At 38.8% G+C, this 19,033-nt stretch overlaps 1 long non-coding RNA gene across 1 annotated transcript in view; it reads left to right on the top strand.

Moving 5' to 3' along the window:
- The window catches only part of LOC145546071 (uncharacterized), a 48,100-nt gene that overhangs the window by 21,435 nt on the left and 7,632 nt on the right, over positions 1-19,033 (top strand). The window contains exons 3-4 of the long non-coding RNA XR_014082461.1: positions 5,840-6,018; positions 17,303-17,419. This is a non-coding gene — a long non-coding RNA (uncharacterized LOC145546071). The remainder of the gene's footprint in view (positions 1-5,839; positions 6,019-17,302; positions 17,420-19,033) is intronic.

The raw sequence follows: 19,033 nt of genomic DNA on the forward strand, positions 1-19,033 counted from the left end.
ATCTGAAATCAAATAACATCTCAATTTTGCAGAAGGCCAGTCTTGAAAATAATTTCTAAATAAATCTTAAATGCAAAAGACAGTCACAGAATCAAAGGAAAAGAATGTTTTAAAAATGCTGTTCTATTGAGCCAAGCTTGAGAATATGTTTGGGATTTATAAGAGGATTTGAGGAATTTAATAAAACTATTATTTAAAAACAAGAGAACAAGAGGTTCTTTGAAACAGACTTAACAAGAGTTTAGGAACAGTTAGGAACAGCTCACTTCCAGGTAGTCTAATTAACATGTTGGATTTGTGGGAGGAAATTGCTAAAATAGAGAAATATTCTGAAAAATAACATGATTTAACAAACGTCATGGTCTTATAGTAATATGACCTATGTGTTCTCTCATAGTCTTTCAAAATTCTGTTCTCAGACCTCATCTCCTCTTTGCCCCTTTTCAGTACCCTTATCTGCTCCCTTTCCTTTAACCAATAACTCACTGCAAATGTCTCCTAAAATCTACATCCCTGGTCTTAGCCTCTTACTAGGTTCCACAAGTACATTTTTAGTTGCCTCCGGAATTGTGCTAAGGTATCCAGTTAAATTTCAAACTCAAAACGAATTCATCATTCTCCTTTAAAATCTGGCCCTCCTTCTGACTTCTGTTTCTGTTCTTGATATCGTCTTCTCAGTTATCTGCTTTAAATCTTGGAATTTTTCTTCATTTTCTTTTTTAAACCCTGAATTCTCCTCTGATCTATAGATACAGTCATTTGCAAAATTCTGTACAATCTGCTTCCACAGGGCCACTCATGTCTGCCCCATTTGTTCTCTTCTCGTTATCCATTCTAATGATGTCTAACCCAGAGTTCCTTAAATGGGATAAAATTCACATTTTTAACAGGATGTACTGTACGATATTTAGCAACATCCCTGGCCTCTACCCACTAGATGCCTATAGTATCCCCCTTACTTATGAAAGTCAAATATGTCTCCAGACAGTTCCCAATGTCCCGTGAGAGGCAAAATCACTCCTGATTGAGGACCACTGCTCTAGCTTGAATGATTGCTTTTAATTAGTAACACCTTCCATCTACTAGGCATCCCACCACCCATTCATTCTAGACGTTGCTACTGGTTTATTCTTCATAAGGTTTAGCTCTGATCATATTATTTCCCTGCCCAAAAACTTTTAGTGGTTCCCCACTGCCTACAGTATGAAGTGAAAGTGAAAGTGTTAGTCATTCAGTCATGTCTGACTCTTTGTGATCCCACAGACTGTAGCCCACCAGGCTCCTCTGTCCATGGAATTCTCCAGGCAAGAATATTGGAGTGGGTTGCCGTTTTCTTCTCCAGGGGATCTTCCCGACCCAGGGAATGAACCCGGGTCTCCTGTATTGCAGGCATACTCTTCATCAACTGAGCCACCAGGAAAACATGCACAAATACCTCAGCTTAGCATTTAAGCCTCCCTACTACAGTAAGTCGCCTGCACACAAACCTTCAAGTCGTGAACTTTCAGATATGTGAATGGGTATTTGCATGCCCAGACACACAAGTCAGTTCACATGTCTGGCATACACTGTCACATGCATGTATCCTCAACAAGTGGTTGTACTTTTGTGTACTTTATTATACAGTACTGTATAGAGTACAGTGGTACAGTATATTTACTTCAAGCCCAGGATGTCCAAAAGCAAACATAAAAGCAGGGGTGATGTAGCTGGTACTACTGTACTTTTCAAGGTACTAGACACAGCCCACAGCTATATAGGGGTGTATAGATCTAAAGTGAGACACAGCCCCATCCCTCATAGAGCCTTAGCATCAATCAGTAGATTAGCTGTTGTCTGCACAGCAGTGGTCATGGCCGGCCTAGCTTTCCCTTCCACTTTTCCCAGTGTAACTGAGCAGGACCTTGTGGGGCCTTCCTGGGACAGACCTTCCCCCAATATCCTTTGCTTTAGCTCTTCTCTGAAGTACCTAAAAAACAGTATTTGATGCACATACCCTGAGCTGTTTTATAGATGTGAAAACCCTGGGCTTCCCTTGTGGCTCAGCTGGTAAAGAATTCACCTGCTATGCGGGAGACCTGGGTTTGATCCCTGGGTTGGGAAGATCCCCTGGAGAAGGGAAAGGCTACCCACTCCCATATTCTTACCTGGAGAATTCCATGGACTATATAGTTTATGGGGTCGCAAAGAGTCGGGCACAGCTGAGCAACTTTCACTTTGTTTCCCTGAGTTGCTTTACAGATGTGAAAACCCACCACCAAATGGAAGATGTTAACTACTTGATGACCATGCACACATAGCCCCAAGCCTCTTGGAGTCTAAGGACTGATAATGTTCACCCCTGTGACACCACCCTGTTCCCTCACCATCAGCCAATCAGAGACTTGTGCATGAGCTGAACACTTACCCTGCAACCCTCCTCCCTCACCTGGCTTTACTGAAACCCTCGGGGAACTCAGGGCTTTTAGGGCTTGACCCACCTGTCTCCTTGCATGGCCCTGCAATAAACCTTAGTCTGCTCCAAACTCCGACATTTTGGTGGATTTGACTTCACTCTGTGTTGGGCACATGAATTGTACTAACATCAACAACAGAGCCTCTTTGTTGTGGGGGACGCTTCCCATGAGGTTCAGGCAGCACTGATTCATCATTCACAATTTAAGGTGAGGAAACTGAGGCTTTATAAAGGAAATTTAGGTGAGGATGAGGAAATTTAGACTTGGAGGAAAATCAGTATGATTTTCGATTAACTTATACAAGGTCACTCTTCTGGTGAATCACTGAGCCAGGATTTAAAAGGCAAGCGTTTTAACTCCAGAGTTCACATTTTTGACCACCATGCTCACTGTACAGATTCTCCATTACTTAAGAACATAAAATCAGTGTCATGATTGAAATCTACCAAACATCAATATCTCAGATGCCAGGAAGCTCAGCTCATGTTTGTATTGGAGAAATATAATCAAAACAAAATCTTGAATTTCCCTGGTGGTCCAGTGGTTAGGAATCTGCCTGCCAATGCAGGGGACAGAGGTTCCATTCCTGGTCCGGGAAGATTTCACATGCTTCAGGGTAACAATGCCCATGTGCTGCAACTCCTGAGCCTGAGTGCCCTAGAGCCCATGAGTCACAACTACTGAAGCCCAGAAAAAACTCTCCACAAAAGTAGAAAAAAATGAAAAGTTTTACTTTGAATAAGATTAAACCAGAACGTGATATGCCACACATATCATCTGTTAGAGGGATTATGAAGACAGAAGGGAATCAATCTCCTTTTATACAGCTAAGTGGACAAATCATTCAATATTTAGGTAGGTTTTATAATTTGCAGTCAGGTGACGAATTAGACCCATCTCTTCCCAGGAAACTGGGAGATTGGAATTACTTTCCTTGATAATTATACTTCAAAGAGATGGCTACCAGGTCCTTGAGGAAACATTCCTGAGTTATGAGACAGGCCAGAGGCTCATTTAGCTACCATGAAGATTTACATACGTTTGAAAAGGACAGAGAAAGAAATTCAGAAAGAAAAAGAAGGGGAAAATCTTTCTGCTTATTTTCAGAGGGGAGAAAATTGGTATTTGCCCTTACATTTGTTCCAACACTTAAGAATGAACAAGGGCTTCCCTGGTGGCTCAGATAGTAAAGAGTCTACCTGTAATTCAGGAAACCCAGGTTCAATCCCTGGGTCAGGAAGATGCCCTGGAGAAGAAATGGCAATCCACTCCAGTATTTTTACCTGGAAAATCCTATGGACATAGGAGCCTGGCAGGCTGCAGTCCATGGGGTCACAAAGAGTCGGACACGACTGAACGACTAACACACACAGTGTTCTCAGAGATTAACTTTAAACACTATATTTTCACTCCATTTATTTATACTCAATTTTATATTGCTTTGTACATTTTTTCATTTTTGCTTTTTACATTTTCTTAGACTGATGTAAACTCTCTTTATATAAACTCACAATTCCTCTGCCAAGAAAAAGATACACTAAATTTTGTGACAATTTTCAGCTCCAGGAACCAGGGAGCAACTGTGAAGTTGTTGTAATTCAATCCATTGATCCCAGACCAGTGTCAGGCAAGAACCATGTGCTGGGAAACCAAAGACAATAGATGAGACTCTGCCCTCTTGGAGGTTATAAATAATCATGTCTCTAAGAAATACATGAGTAGAGAATATATTCGTTTGCCTTATTACTGACTCCTGAGCAAGCCAGATCAATGAACCTTGAAATAATGCTTAGTAAATCATCAGTCCACCTATCTATTCATCTATCTACCTATCTATTTTTACGGTCAAGTTTACTCTTAAAAGAAGTATAATTTTTTATTTTATGTTCTCATTGGGATTAATAATTGACAACAAAAATAACATTCACTGTGAACAAATGAAGGGAAAGCCATTTACAAAGATAACTAATGCACAATGAAAATAAGTAAAACTATAAGGTCTAGGACAGAGACTTGGGATACTGAGTAAAATTAATCCTTGTTCAAAGATAAGCTGAGGCATATGAAACACTGGGTTTCCCTGGTGGCTCAGACGGTAAAGAATCTGCCTGCAATGCAAGAGACCTGAATTCAATCCCTGTGATGGGAAAATCCCCTGGAGGAGAGCATGGCAACGCACTCCAGTGTTCTTGCCTGGAGAATCCCCATGGACAGAAGAGCCTGGTGGGCTACAGTCCATGGAGTCGCAAAGAGCTGGACACAACTGAGTGACTAAGCACGCACAAGTTAATTATAGATTACAGATTATCTATAGCTAAAGTCTAGATGGCAGTTTGTGATTGGTTGTCCTTAAGTTTCGGTTTCCTAACTTTTCAGCATTTGCAAGCTTAGATTTTGTTTGCTTACGTAGGCTGCCAGGGCATCAGAGCTGCTTTAGTCTAATGCCCTCCTTGTTGAATTAATATAACACCTTTTAAGTTAACTTTAAAAGTTGGCATTACATATGACCCAGCAATCCCACTGCTGGGCATATACACCGAGGAAACCAGAATTGAAAGAGACGCGTGTACCCCAATGTTCATCGCAGCACTGTTTACAATAGCCAGGACATGGAAGCAACCTAGATGTCCATCAGCAGATGAATGGATAAGGAAGCTGTGGTACATATACACAATGGAATATTACTCAGCCATTAAAAAAAATACATTTGAACCGGTTCTACTGAGATGGATGAAACTGGAGCCCATTATACAGAGTGAAGTAAGCCAGAAAGAAAAACAACAATACAGTATACTAATGCATATATATGGAATCTGAAAGATGGTAACGATAACCCTATATGCGGGACAGAATGAGAGACACAGATGCATGGAACAATTTTATGGACTCTGAGGGAGAAGGTGAGGGTGGGCCGTTCTGGGAGAATGGCATTGAGACATGTGTATTGTCATATGTGAAACAGAGCACCATTCCATGTTCGATGCATGTGACAAGGGCTCGGGGCCGGGGCAGTGGGATGATCCAGAGGGATGGGAGGGGGAGGGAGGTGGGTGGGGGGTTCGGGAAGGGGAACACATGTAAACCCATGGCTGATTCTTGTCAATGTATGGCAAAAACTATTACAATATTGTAAAGTAATTAGCCCCCAAGTAAAATAAATAAATTTATAAAAAAAATAAATAAATAAATAAAATCACTTCTAGGTCTGAAAAAAAAAAAAAAATAAAAAATAAAAGTTGGCATTAAACTGGAGATTAGTGGTCTGATTTGAATAATATTAAGAGCTTCCCAAACTCCTATGTAAAAATGCAAACATTACCAGTAGGGATCTCACTTTTAGCCTTTATCAATGTCTTCCTTAACTTTTTCTTATCAATCCGTAGCTTTAGAACAGGTCTCCACATGGGAGTGTAGTGAGATGGCGGTAAATCTAGTGATTCCAGAGGAAAGATAGCCACCTGAATGGAAAATAGACTGTCTGCCAAAGACAAATTGCAGCTACCTGTTTTGTTGAGAGCCAGACCTGAGAAAGGAATGGGGTGAACCAGGCAGTGCTTCCAAGGTGAGACTAAGGTCAAATTTTTATGACAATGAGACTTGTTTTTGTACTTCTCAGAGCCTCTACATTGATTTTTTCCTCCCTTCAACACCCCTACAAGTCCTGACTGTGCTCCTTCTCATTGGCCTGCTACCTTAGTACAGGGCCTTGCAAAATCTGACTCTCCCACCTTCCTACTTTCTCTTTCCTCACATTGTAACTTACCTATCTATTTACTCAGGGGTCTGATAAATCAAGAGCTAAATGGAGCCTGTAGGAGTCAAGGTCTAATTTTATTCTTCTGTGTTACTCAGGCACCTAATATCTGGAGGCTGTACAAAGATGATTTTCAAGTAGTTGCTGGATATATTATTATATGTTAATGGATAATACTGGCTGAAAGTGTTTCCCAATGGATAGCCAATAATTTGGAGGGAGATATTTTTGAGGAAGGTAGTCCTATCTGTGTCTCCTTTCAAGAGAAATATCAACTCTGTTTGTTAGACCATCCTTGAATGTTCAGGGACTGAAGGTAGTGACTTGGCCGCTGCCTGAATGTGAGTAAGAAAAAAGGGAACCATTAAAGGCCCCCCTGAGGTTTCCCATATGGCAGCGGTAGGGGAAGTCAGGTAGGAAGGTTGAAACAGGTGCTGCTCTAAAAATCAAAGCACAATCATGTGGTCTCTGTATTCTGACTTTCAATTTAGCCACATTACTGTAAATTATTAATAGGAACTTTAATCTTTGAATATGTGCTTGCTTATACCTAATCAGAATTTGACCCATAATACTCTCAGTACTGTTGCATCTCACAGAATGTCCTAGATATACTGTGATCTTATTTCTAATAGCTGAATAAGCTAATCCTGATAAAGCCACATGAGTACTTGACTGCGATGTAGTACAAAGAAGAATTAGGGTGTTCTTAGTAGGCAACTGCAGTAAGCTACCTGCTGAGTCATTGAGCTGATCTATTTTTAATCCAGTGAGCAAAACTTCTATTTAGTGTGACCTTATCTGAATGATATCTTCTGTAGAGCTTGTAAAAACTATACCAGTCCAAAAAATAGAGGAAATATTCATTTTCATTATTCTCTGACAAGATAATTATGCTGCTTATTCAGCTGGATAAAAATCTTTTATTTTAACTAGAAATCAAATAAGTATTACCTTAATAAAGACAGACAGGCACCATGCTGTAAAAACAAAACAAAATGAAAAAAGTATAGTACAATTAAATGTCTATTTTTCTTTGAGAATTTATCTTCATAGTAATAATTACTGGAAATGCATTAGTCATTGTGAAAATTATATTCTAATTTTACATATACTTCTCTACTGGTAAAGAAAAATGAAACTGGCTACAGATATCACATGATACAGCTTTTGATATTCCCAAATTAGATGAGCCACTGGTTTTGATATTGGCAGAAAATGTCTCATCACAATTGTGAAACTCCTGCTGAAAAAAGAACCAGTAGTGTTTGTAAAAGCACTGCAAAATAAAAATACTAAGTAGAAAAAAAGTCTTGTAATTTGGTACCATTTATCAATGATTTTCATTTCAGTTTTCACAAGAAATAATTGTATGCTAATTGCTTGAAGAGGTTGAGAGAAGTGTTAATGTCTGGTGTTAGTTAATTGTCTCTTTGTAAGAAAATTACACACACAATACTTTAGATAAGGGAGAAAACCTTACTGTAAAATTGTTTTGGATGGAAGGACAGTTGTTCTACTGGGTTTAAGAGTTTTTGGCCTATGGAGATAGAATTCACTATTGCTAATATTTTAGATGAATTTCTTTTAATGGACTTTGGTAAATCAGTATGTATAATCTGTATGCATCTTATAGCAAGATATCCACTTTCTTTGCTATAGTATTTGGGGTGTGGCTCCAGGGACCCCATTTCCATTTTTGAGGCAAACCTATCAACAGTCTCTTTAGCTTTCCCCACTAATTTTCTAGAGTTAAGGCTATTCTTAAATTTATGGGCAATACTTTCTCAGGAAAGTAGAGGACTCTAAGACTAGTTAAGACTCTCAGTGGGAAATTCTATCTTTAGAGTTTCTTTCACCCTCCAAAATTCACTATGCATATTTGTGTGGTCAAAATAAAATTCAAAATAGACATTGAAAATTACTTTTACCTTCTACCGCAGATATCGCATGTTCCGTATCCCATGTCTACACTTCTCTTCTTCCTTCCTAATGGAATCCAATTTGTTTACAGTGGCAGAGTACCCAGTTAAAAATATTCACTCCCCATCTCTGCAGGCAACCCAGTTCTGGCAGATAAAACATAAGAAAGTCTGTGAGATGGAATTTCCAGAAAAGCTATTGTTCCCCTGATTCAAAAGATCCGACTCAATTGATTTAGAACTATTGTATTCTCCATTTTTCTTTCCCTCAGTCTTCCTGCCTAGAACATGGATTAGATGCCTGGAGGTAGATCATCCATCTTGCAACCATGAGGACAAAAGCCACGAAGAAAGGATAGTAGAGAAGAATGTTAGAAGGAGCTTGCTAACAGCCTTGAGCAGCTGCCCCAGCCCTAGACAGCCTGCTTCTATGACTGCCAAATAAAATGCATGCTGTCCAATTACAACTGACCCATGAGACACTAATACTAATATTTTAAAAAATACTTATTTGTTTTAAATTAATTTAGGCTTTTCCTTGGGCTTCCCAGGTGGCACTAATAGTAAAGAACCCGCCTGCCATTGCCAGAGACATGAGAGATGAGGGTTCGATCCCTGGGTTGGGAAGATCCCCTGGAGGAGGTCATGGTAACCCACTCCAGTAGTCTTGCCTAGAGAATCCCATGGACAGAGGAGCCTGACAGGCTACAATCCACAGCGTCTCAAAGAGTCAGACATGACTGAAACGACTTAGCACATATGCATGCAGAATTTTCCTTAAAGCCCCTACTTTTAGATTAACTATTTGGAATTCTGAGCTACAAAATATCGTCTTTCTTTGAAAATGAAATCCCGATATAGCAATTGTTAAGTTAATTTAAAAGGAGGTCATTAAACTGAGATGGTTCTAATGCCTTACTGGCATTACCTAAGCAAACCAAATCCAATCCTGTAAATGCCTCAAGGTTAAGAAATTAAAACCTAAGAACACTGATCACAAACAGCCAATAAGATTTTTTTCCAAATAAGGCAAACGCTTAAGCTCAGTTCAGTCGCTCAGTTGTGTCAGACTCTTTGCAACCCCATGAACTGTAGCACGCCAGGCCTCCCTGTCCATCACCAACTCCTAGAGTCCACCCAAACCCATGTCCATCAAGTCAATGATGCCATACAGACATCTCGTCCTCTGTCGCCCCCTTCTCCTCCTGCCCTCAATCTTTCCCAGCATCAGGGTCTTTCCAATGAGTCAGCTCTTTGCATCAGGTGGCCAAAGTATTGCAGTTTCAGCTTCAACATCAGTTCTTCCAATGAACACCCAGGACTGATCTCCTTTCGGATGGACTGGTTGGATCTCCTTGCAGTCCAAGGGACTCTCAAGAGTCTTCTCCAACACCACAGTTCAAAAGCATCAATTCTTTGGCGCTCAGCTTTCTTTATAGCCCAACTCTCACATCCATACATGACTACTGGAAAAACCATAGCCTTGACGAGACAGACCTTTGTTTGCAAAGTAATGTCTCTGCTTTTTAATATGCTGTCTAGGTTGGTCATAACTTTCCTTCCAAGGAGTAAGCGTCTTTTAATGTCATTGCTGCAATCACCATCTACAGTGATTTTGGAGCCCAGAAAAATAAAGTCAGCCACTGTTTCCACTGTTTCCCCATCTATTTCCCACGAAGTGATGGGACCAGATGCCATGATCTTAGTTTTCTGGATGTTGAGCTTTAAGCCAACTTTTTCACTCTCCTCTTTCACTTTCATCAAGAAGCTCTTTAGTTCTTCTTCACTTTCTGCCATAAGGGTGGTGTCATCTGCATTGAGCTATAGTCCATCAAATAATCTCCTTGCTTTGCTTCCTTCTTCTCCATAAAATCTTTCTCCTAGCTCCTGTTGGAGCAGTTTTCAGTTTGATTCAAACTGATTTTTCCTCAAATAAACTCTTAAAATTTTTAATATGCCTGTTTCTCTTTTAGCAGTTCAAATGATTGGCTATTTGTTCTACCACCAGTTGATGCTTGAAACTTACTAGTGTTAATAGACAGAATTCAAATGTGTTATCCACATGACTCATCAAATAGAAGCAAAAAGATTTAAGATAATAATCCCACCATCAAAACACAAAATATGTGGGTCACTTGTGGGATCACCACCAGGAGCTTAAATGCTGTGACCAAAGACTGAAGTTCTCCAAAGAATGTGATAGTCGCTCAATTGTGCTGTGTTTTCCTGAGGAGAAAAAAGTTTTAACCAGTCAATGACTGGTGATGTGGGGAAGTAAATAAAGATCTCCCAAATTTAACCAAAACTAACTAGAAAACAATAAAAAAATTACATACATAAAATGTAAGTAACTTAGTAAATTGAAAGGAAACTATTATTCACAGCATAACTCATATGAGCGTAACTCATATGAGCATAACTCATATGTTTGTAGATTTACTTATATTCTTTATTGTACTTATAATTCCACATGATGCAAATTATTGAAGATAAACTGACTTATTCAATTGAATTGTTGACTACTGTACTTATACTATGCTTAAGAAAGCTTAGAGACTAGAGAAGTAGAAAATAATACTGTCTCTACCTTCAGCGATACCATATTTTGAAAGAGATGAAACTTATAGGAGTCAAATCCTTGAAGATGAAACTTGGAAGAGTAACGTACAAAGATAAATTATAGTTAAAATGAGAGGAAATGAGAAACTGGTGGTTATTTCTAGGGGATGGAGATTATGGATGATAATTATTATTTACTTTATGCCTTTCTGTATTCCTGCTGCTGCTGCTAAGTCGCATCAGTCGTGTCCGACTCTGTGCGACCCCATAGACGGCAGCCCACCAGGCCCCTCCGTCCCTGGGATTCTCCAGGCAAGAATACTGGAGTGGGGTGCCATTTCCTCCTCCAGAGCATGAAAGGGAAAAGTGAAAGTGAAGTCTCTCAGTCGTGTCTGACTCTTCGCGACCCCATGGGCTGCAGCCTACCAGGTTCCTCCGTCCATGGGGTTTCCCAGGCAAGAGTATCGGAGTGGGGTGCCATTGCCTTCTCCATCTGTATTCCTAATTGTCTGCAATAAACATGCATTGCTTGTAAAATTAGAAAAAAAACAATAAATGTCATTAAAAATGAAAAAAGTAATAAAATTAAGTGTGAAGAAATACCAAAATATACAATGCATATAATGGACTGTTAGGACAGAAGACTTTGGGGCAGATTTCATGGAAGAATGGGGGTTTCTGCTGGACCTTGAGATTTGCCTGATTCATGTCTGTGATATCTACATAGCATCTCTGATTCAGGGCCAGAAATCTGCTTTAATTCCACGGGACATCTACCACTTGTGTCTAATGCTATGGGGATGGTGTCACCTCCATGTGAATGGTGTCCCCTGGAGCCATGCAAGGAGACAGCACTGTCAGTCATTCTATAACATAGCAGGGTTTGCAGATTCAGGGTCTGATCTGTCAAAAAGCAGTTTGTGGAAGTAATAAATATAAAGCAGCAATAAAGTTGTTGTTTCCATGAGTATTCCAGCTGGTACACTCTGTTCCCTTGTTCTCTAGCTTTAAATAGTTCCCAAATTTTCATGTACCAGCCACAAGTTTAAGTTCCCTCTTGCAGCTATTTATATCATGCTGCTTGTGTGTAAAATAAGACTCCTCATTCATAAAATAGGATGATAACACAACCTTGTCCTACTTACCTAAAAATAGTTTTCTATCTGCAAAATGGGGCTAATAATATCTACCCTATTGATTCCACAGGGTTGTGCTGAGCATCAGACATGATACTATGTAAAAGCAGGCTGAAATTCAAAGTATTCTACAAATCAGAGAAATTCCCTGGTGGTCCAGTAGTTAAGATCTGCACTTCCACTGCTGGGGGTTGAAGTTCAGTCCCTGGTTGGGGGAACTAACAAGCTGAGTGACATGGCCAAAAACAACAACAACAAAAACCCAAAAAAGTATTATACAAATCAGAGACACCTCTATAGCTCTGCTTACCACTGGAACCAAATAATTTGTGAGACAAACACCAAGCTTTCCATTACAATACGTTTGGCCATGAAAGGGTATGATATTTACTAGTCTATGGACCTACAAAAACCTTTGTGCTGCATTTTGTGTTTATTGTTTTTATGAATAGCTATTTTTAAAGGAGTTGGCAAAAGCCTATGCAACTAGGGTGAATACTTATAGGACTGCCCATAAATAGTCTAGTGTTTAAACCAAGAAAGTGAATTCTATTTCGCCTCTCTTATTCTGCTCAGTTTCTTATTTCTTTCCATAAAGGGTAATATTGTTCACAGCAGAATTGCAGGTAGAGTACTTTTCTTGTAGATACTTTCTTTCACCTCCCAAGCTGACTCCATTTTAAATGCATTTGGTATGATCATTGCAATTGTCTTCCCAGAAGCGAGAGGGGTATTGTAATACTATTCTGGGGGATGAAATGCACTCTACTGCAGGAACCAGAAACCCGGATTCTTGTCCGAGGTTCTGAGTGAGTTTAGGTCAACACTCCTCTCTCTAGGGCTTTAGTTTCCCCTTCTATAAAGTTATCTCTCTAAAAAATTTTCATATGGTTAATTTTTTGTCTAGGATGTAACTGATTTGGAGGGGTAACAGCTTTACTGAGATATAATTTACATACCGTACAATTCACCCATTTAACATGTACAGTTCAATGGTTTTTAGGATATTCACAGATATGTACAACCATCACCACAGTCAATTTTAGAGCATTTTCATCATCTCAAGGAGAAACTCCTATCACTCATTTACCCCTGCAAACCTCTCACCCTTATACCCCAAGTAACCACTAATCAACATTCTGTCTCCATAGATTTCCCTATTCTGAACTTTCATGTAAGTAGAATCACATAATATGTGGTCTTTTGTGATTGGCTTCTTTCAGGTAGCACAATGTTTTCAAGGTTCATCCATATTGTCTAATATATAAGTACCTCATTCCTTTTTTAAGGCCAAATAATATTTCATTGTACAGATATATCATTTATTTTTTCATTTGTCTGTTGATGGACATTTAGGTTGTTTTCACCTTTTGGTGAAAGCTGCCATGACTTATATACAAGTTTCTGTATAGGCATGTTTTTGTTTCTTCTGGGTGGAATTGCTGAATCATATGTTAACTCTATGTTTAATTGTTTGAGTAACTGCTAGACTATTTTCCAAAGTAGGTGAGCCATTTTACATTCCCATGAAAGTATATGAAGATTCTACTTTCTCATCATCTTCACCAATACTTGTTATTAATGGCTGTTTGATTTCTAGCCATCTTAGTGGGTGTGCAGTGATATCTCACTGTGGTTTTGGCTTATATATCCCTGATAACTAATGATGCTGAGTATCTTTTCATATTCCTATTGGCCATTTGGAGAAATGTCTTTTCAGATACTTCCAATTAATATAATTACTTTTTAGAGAATAAGTAACAGGAGAGAGAAAGCTATTTCATTGACAGATCTTTTAACGTTTGAAAACAAAAATATAATCAACTAAGGTAACTATAAAGTCTCTAAACTTTTGACCCTAAGTTTGTTTTTAAGCACAGTTTACCAGAAAATCTGGCTCTGGGTGAGTGACCACACCATCGTGATCATCCCAGTCATTAAGACCTTTTTTGTACAGTTCTTTTGTATATCCTTGCCACTTCTTATTAATCTCTTCTGCTTCTGTTAGGTCCATAACATTTCTGTCCTTTATTGTGCCTATCTTGCCACAGGACTGGAAAAGGTCAGTTTTCATTCCAATCCCAAAGAAAGGCAATGCCAAAGAATGCTCAAACTACCACACAATTGCACTCATCTTACATGCTAGTAAAGTAACACTCAAAATTCTCCAAGCCAGGCTTCAACAGTACGTGAACTGTGGACCAGATGTTCAATCTGGTTTTAGAAAAGGCAGAGGAACCACGGATCAAATTGCCAACATCCGTTTGATCATTAAAAAAGCAAGAGAGTTCCAGAAAAACATCTACTTCTGCTTTATTGACTACACCAAAGCCTTTGATTGTGTGGATCACAACAAACTGTGGAAAATTCTTAAAAAGAGATAGAAATACCAGACCACCTTACCTGCCTCTTGAGAAGCCTGTATGCAGGTCAAGAAGCAACAGTTAGAACTGGACATGGAACAACAGACTGGTTCCAAATAGGAAAAGGAGTACGTCAAGGCTGTATTTTGTCACCCTGCTTATTTAACTTATATGCAGAGTACATCATGAGAAACGCTGGGCTGGAAGAAACACAAGCTGGAATCAAGATTGCTGGGAGAAATACCAATAACCTCAGATATGCAGATGACATTACCCTTATGGCAGAAAGGGAAGAAGAAGTAAAGAGCTTCTTGATGAAAGTAAAAGAGGAGAGTGAAAAAGTTGGCTTAAAGCTCAACATTCAGAAAACTAAGATCATGGCATCCGGTCCCATCACTTCATGGCAAATAGATGGGGAAACAGTGACTGACTCTATTTTTCTGGGCTCCAAAATCACTGCAGATGGTGATTGCAGCAATGACATTAAAAGACTCTTACTCCTTGGAAGGAAAGTTATGACCAACCTAGACAGCATATTAAAAAGCAGAGACATTACTTTGTCAACAAAGGTCCGTCTAGTCAAGGCTATGGTTTTTCCAGTGGTCATGTATGGATGTGAGAGCCGGACTATAAAGAAAGCTGAGTGCTGAAGAATTGATGCTTTTGAACTGTGGTGTTGGAGAAGACTCTTGAGAGTCCCTTGGACTGCAAGGAGATCCAACCAGTCCATCCGAAAGGAGATCAGTCCTGGGTGTTCATTGGAAGAACTGATGTTGAAGCTGAAACTGCAATACTTTGGCCACCTGATGCAAAGAGCTGACTCATTGGAAAGACCCTGATGCTGGGAAAGATTGAGGGCAGGAGGAGAAGGGGGCGACAGAGGATGAGATGTCTGCATGGCATCATCGACTTGATGGACATGGGTTTGGGTGGACTCTAGGAGTTGGTGATGGACAGGGAGGCCTTGGTGCTACGGTTCATGGGTTCCCAAAGAGTCTGACATGACTGAGCGACTGAACTAAACTGAACTTGTGTGAAATATTCCCTTGGTATCTCTAATTTTCTTGAAGATGTATCTAGTTTTTCCCATTCTACTGTTTCTCTCTATTTCTTTGCATTGCTCACTTAAGAAGGCTTTCTCGTCTCTCCTTGCTATTCTTTGGAACTCTGTATTCAGATGGGTATATCTTTCCTTTTCTCCTTTGCTTTTCATTTCTCTTCTTTTCTCAGCTATTTGTAAGGCCTCCTCGGACAACCATTTTGCCTTGTTTTATTTCTTTTCCTTGGGAATGGTTTTGGTCACCACCTCCTATACAATATTATGAACCTCAGTCCATAGTTCTTCAGGCACTCTGTCTATTAGATCTATTCCCTTGAATCTATTTGAAACTTCCACTGTATAATCTGTATAAATCTTTAAGAAACTACAGCTTGTCAAGCTTTGGCATAATATCAAAAATATCCATAATTACCTGAAAAGGCTGTTAAAAATTCTCCTCTGTTTCCAGTTACCTATTTGAAGCTAGATTTTCTTCATGTGTTTCAACCCAAACAACATATTTCAACAAACTGAATGCAAATATGAGAAGCACTATGATAATGTTTTTTATTAAGTATGACATAATGGAAATTGGCCAAACAAATCAAATGTCATGTTTCTCACCAGATTTTTTTTTGTTTTAGAAATAATTATTTTTCATAAAATATATTTTGTCAACATATAATGGGTTTGTTACTATTTTAAATGGATGAATGAATGAAGTTTTTTAATTCTCCATTTTAATTTCTTAGTCCTCTGAAGTGGCTCAGTAGATATCTAAACCACCATGGCACTTACCTTTTTCTTCAGTAACACATTTGAGGAAAATACCATAAACCTCTCTGTAATGGTGGCTGTGAAAGGAAAAGTGTCATTTTAGTCTTTACTGTATTCTGGGCACACAACACAAAGCCTAGCACAGAGTAGTTACTCAACAAATACTTTGCTGAATTGAATTGATTGTAATTATGGCACTGATCCTCAGCTCACACTGTGTTCATTCATGTTTTGGGGTACATCATTTTTCAAAGCAAAGATTTAATCTTGTTACAGAGCAAAATAGCTACTCTTAAAAGGCATAAAAGAGGTAAACTTGACTTAACTGCTGCTTATTATACGTAAGAGGTAAGCAAATTTCAAAATCCAACTATGAAATTCATTCACTAAGTGTTTTTTTTTTTTTGGCTTAAAATTGTCAATGGTTTTAAGTGTTGCTCCAGAAAGACTGGAGTCAGGCTGCCTATGTTAAAATTCTGGCTCTACTATTGATCACCTTTGTAAATGGGCAAGTCTTTAACCCATCTGTGCCACAATCTTCTCATCTGTAAAATGGGATATTATTAATTTTGTTGAACTATTTTTTGGTAGGGTTATTTTGAGAATATAATGAGTTAATACATATAACTCAGAGTTTTATGTATTAGAATAGTGAATTTAAAAGAGTGCTTGACATTTAGGTTATCAATAAATTTTCCTTAGATTCCATAAAATAGGAAAAATTCATAAAATATTTATGCCATGGTATATAATTATTTACAGTGAATATCAGTAAAAGTACTTTGGAATCTTTTAAAAACCATCACATACATAGGTGATAATATTTATATGGTACAGTGGGTGAACAGAAGGGGCTGCTCATGATCTAAGTTGAATAGTCTAGAGACACTTGCCTCCCGGGACCTGTCTAGCTATCCCAAGGATGAGCGAACAATATCTTCATATCATGTAACTCATTCACAGGCTGTAACAATCTGCACATCACATTTACACACACCCATTCATACCCCCCAAATACTCATATAGAAACATAAATGTGTATGTTCAAAACAGACACATCTTCGTTTGTGTTCCCAGGAAAAGTGTTTTGATCAGAATAAGCTATGCCATGCTGTGATAACAAAATAAATCCCCAAATCTCAGTGACTATTAAAGGCTGAATTGTGCCTTCCTCCTAAATTCATTATTTGAAGTCCCAACCGCCAGTATTTGGAGATAAGTTCTTTAAAGAGGTGATTTAGTTAAAACTGGACTTTTAAGGATGGAGCCCTAATGTAGTATGACTGTTGTCCTTAGAAGGTGAAGAGACAGCAGGCATGTTCCCAAACAGAGAAAAAGTTATGTGAAAATGCTGAAGAAGGTGGCCATCTGCAAGCCAGGGAGAGAGGCCCCAGAAGACAGCAAAACTGCCAGGTACCTTAGCTTAGACTTCCACCCTCTAGAACTATGAAAAAATAAGTTTCTGTAGTATGAGCCGCCCAATCTATGGTATTTTGTTATGGCAGTCTTAGCAAACTAATGCTGTTGTTGTTTAGTCACTAAGTCATGTCTGAGTCTTTTGTGACCCCAGGGACTGTAGCCCACCAGGCTCCTCTGCCCATGGACTTTTCCAGGCAAGAATACTGGAGTAGGTAGCCATTTTCTTCTCCAGGGGATCTTCCCAACCCAGGGATTGAACCCAAGTCTCCTGCATTGGCAGGTGGATTCTTTTCTGTCTGAGCCACCAGGGAAGCCCTAGCAAACTGATACAGTAACTTAATAAAAATGTATTTCTTACTCATTGAAAGTCCAAAGAAGGTAGGCGAAGCTCTCCTCCACTTGGTGACTTGGGAAACCAGGCTCCATCTTCTGTGACATTACCATCTCAATATTTTATGTGGTTCCATCCCTACTACTCCCAGTCACAGGCCAGAAGGAACCTATACATATCTCCTGCACTCACAGTCTCCTGGGACGGACTAGTCACAAGGCCATAACCTGACACAATAGGAAGCCGGGAAATACAGGAAGCATATGGCATATAGGGTGAGCACTATTTTCTCTACCACAAAACGGATTCATTTTGGGATCTGGTTAAAACAAAGAATGTAGTTCCCCAAATATCCAGATTGTCTCTCTCTCTCTTTTTTTTTTGGAGGCACCAAGTGGTTTGCGGGATCCTCAACCAAGGATTGAACCTGGGCCATGGCAGTGAAAGTGCTGAGTCCTAACCCCTAGACCACCAGGGAATTCCCCAGATTGTCTCTTAGTCAGAGTAGTAACATCTATTTATCCCCTGTGGAACACAGGGTTTTATTAGTATTTAATTACAAGCAAATGGGAATTCTTTCCGTTGTTTAAAAAAATACATGCTGATTTGTTTCCTTGTGTTATTTTTAGCCCTCTTGAGATTTCTTCTATAATTTTGCTTTCATCACTGAGCATGTATTACTTTATACTTCTGTTAAAATATAATTTCAAATGGAAATAATGTCTTGACCAACCTTAGGGGAATATTAAAGAAAACTGAAAAACTCACTACTTGAATTCATATTTATTCAAGAATACTTTGGTATCAAATCCCAACTCTTCAAGACCTTCCCTCAAGAAACACCCAACTCCTTCCAAAATACACACATATACACAAACACACTTTTCTTTAATTTGTTGTCTTCTTTGAAAACAAGTTTTCTTGCTTCCATCAAAACTCATTTCAATTCAAAACAAATTAATATTCATTTATTGACACACTATACCATCTTTTGTCAGCCACTTGATAAATTGTTAGCAATAATAATGTTCCAGGTTCTCTGAAACAGTAATAATTTTAAATGCTATAAATTTCTATTATCAGATCAGATATTGTCATCTTAGCTTTTATCCATGATTATCCTGCCTGGGAGAGCCTCACCTTTTGGATCTTATCTACTAATGAAAAATTGAGGACAACATAAATTTCTAGTAATAAGGTTACACATAGCTAAGCAAGCTATAGTACACTAAGATTATGTGGCTAATGAAAATGACAGCAAGTAGACTCATTGACAT

This window comes from Giraffa tippelskirchi, chromosome 4 (assembly GCF_054371585.1).
Source record: "Giraffa tippelskirchi isolate mGirTip1 chromosome 4, T2T-mGirTip1v1.2.pri, whole genome shotgun sequence".
Taxonomy (NCBI): domain Eukaryota; kingdom Metazoa; phylum Chordata; class Mammalia; order Artiodactyla; family Giraffidae; genus Giraffa; species Giraffa tippelskirchi.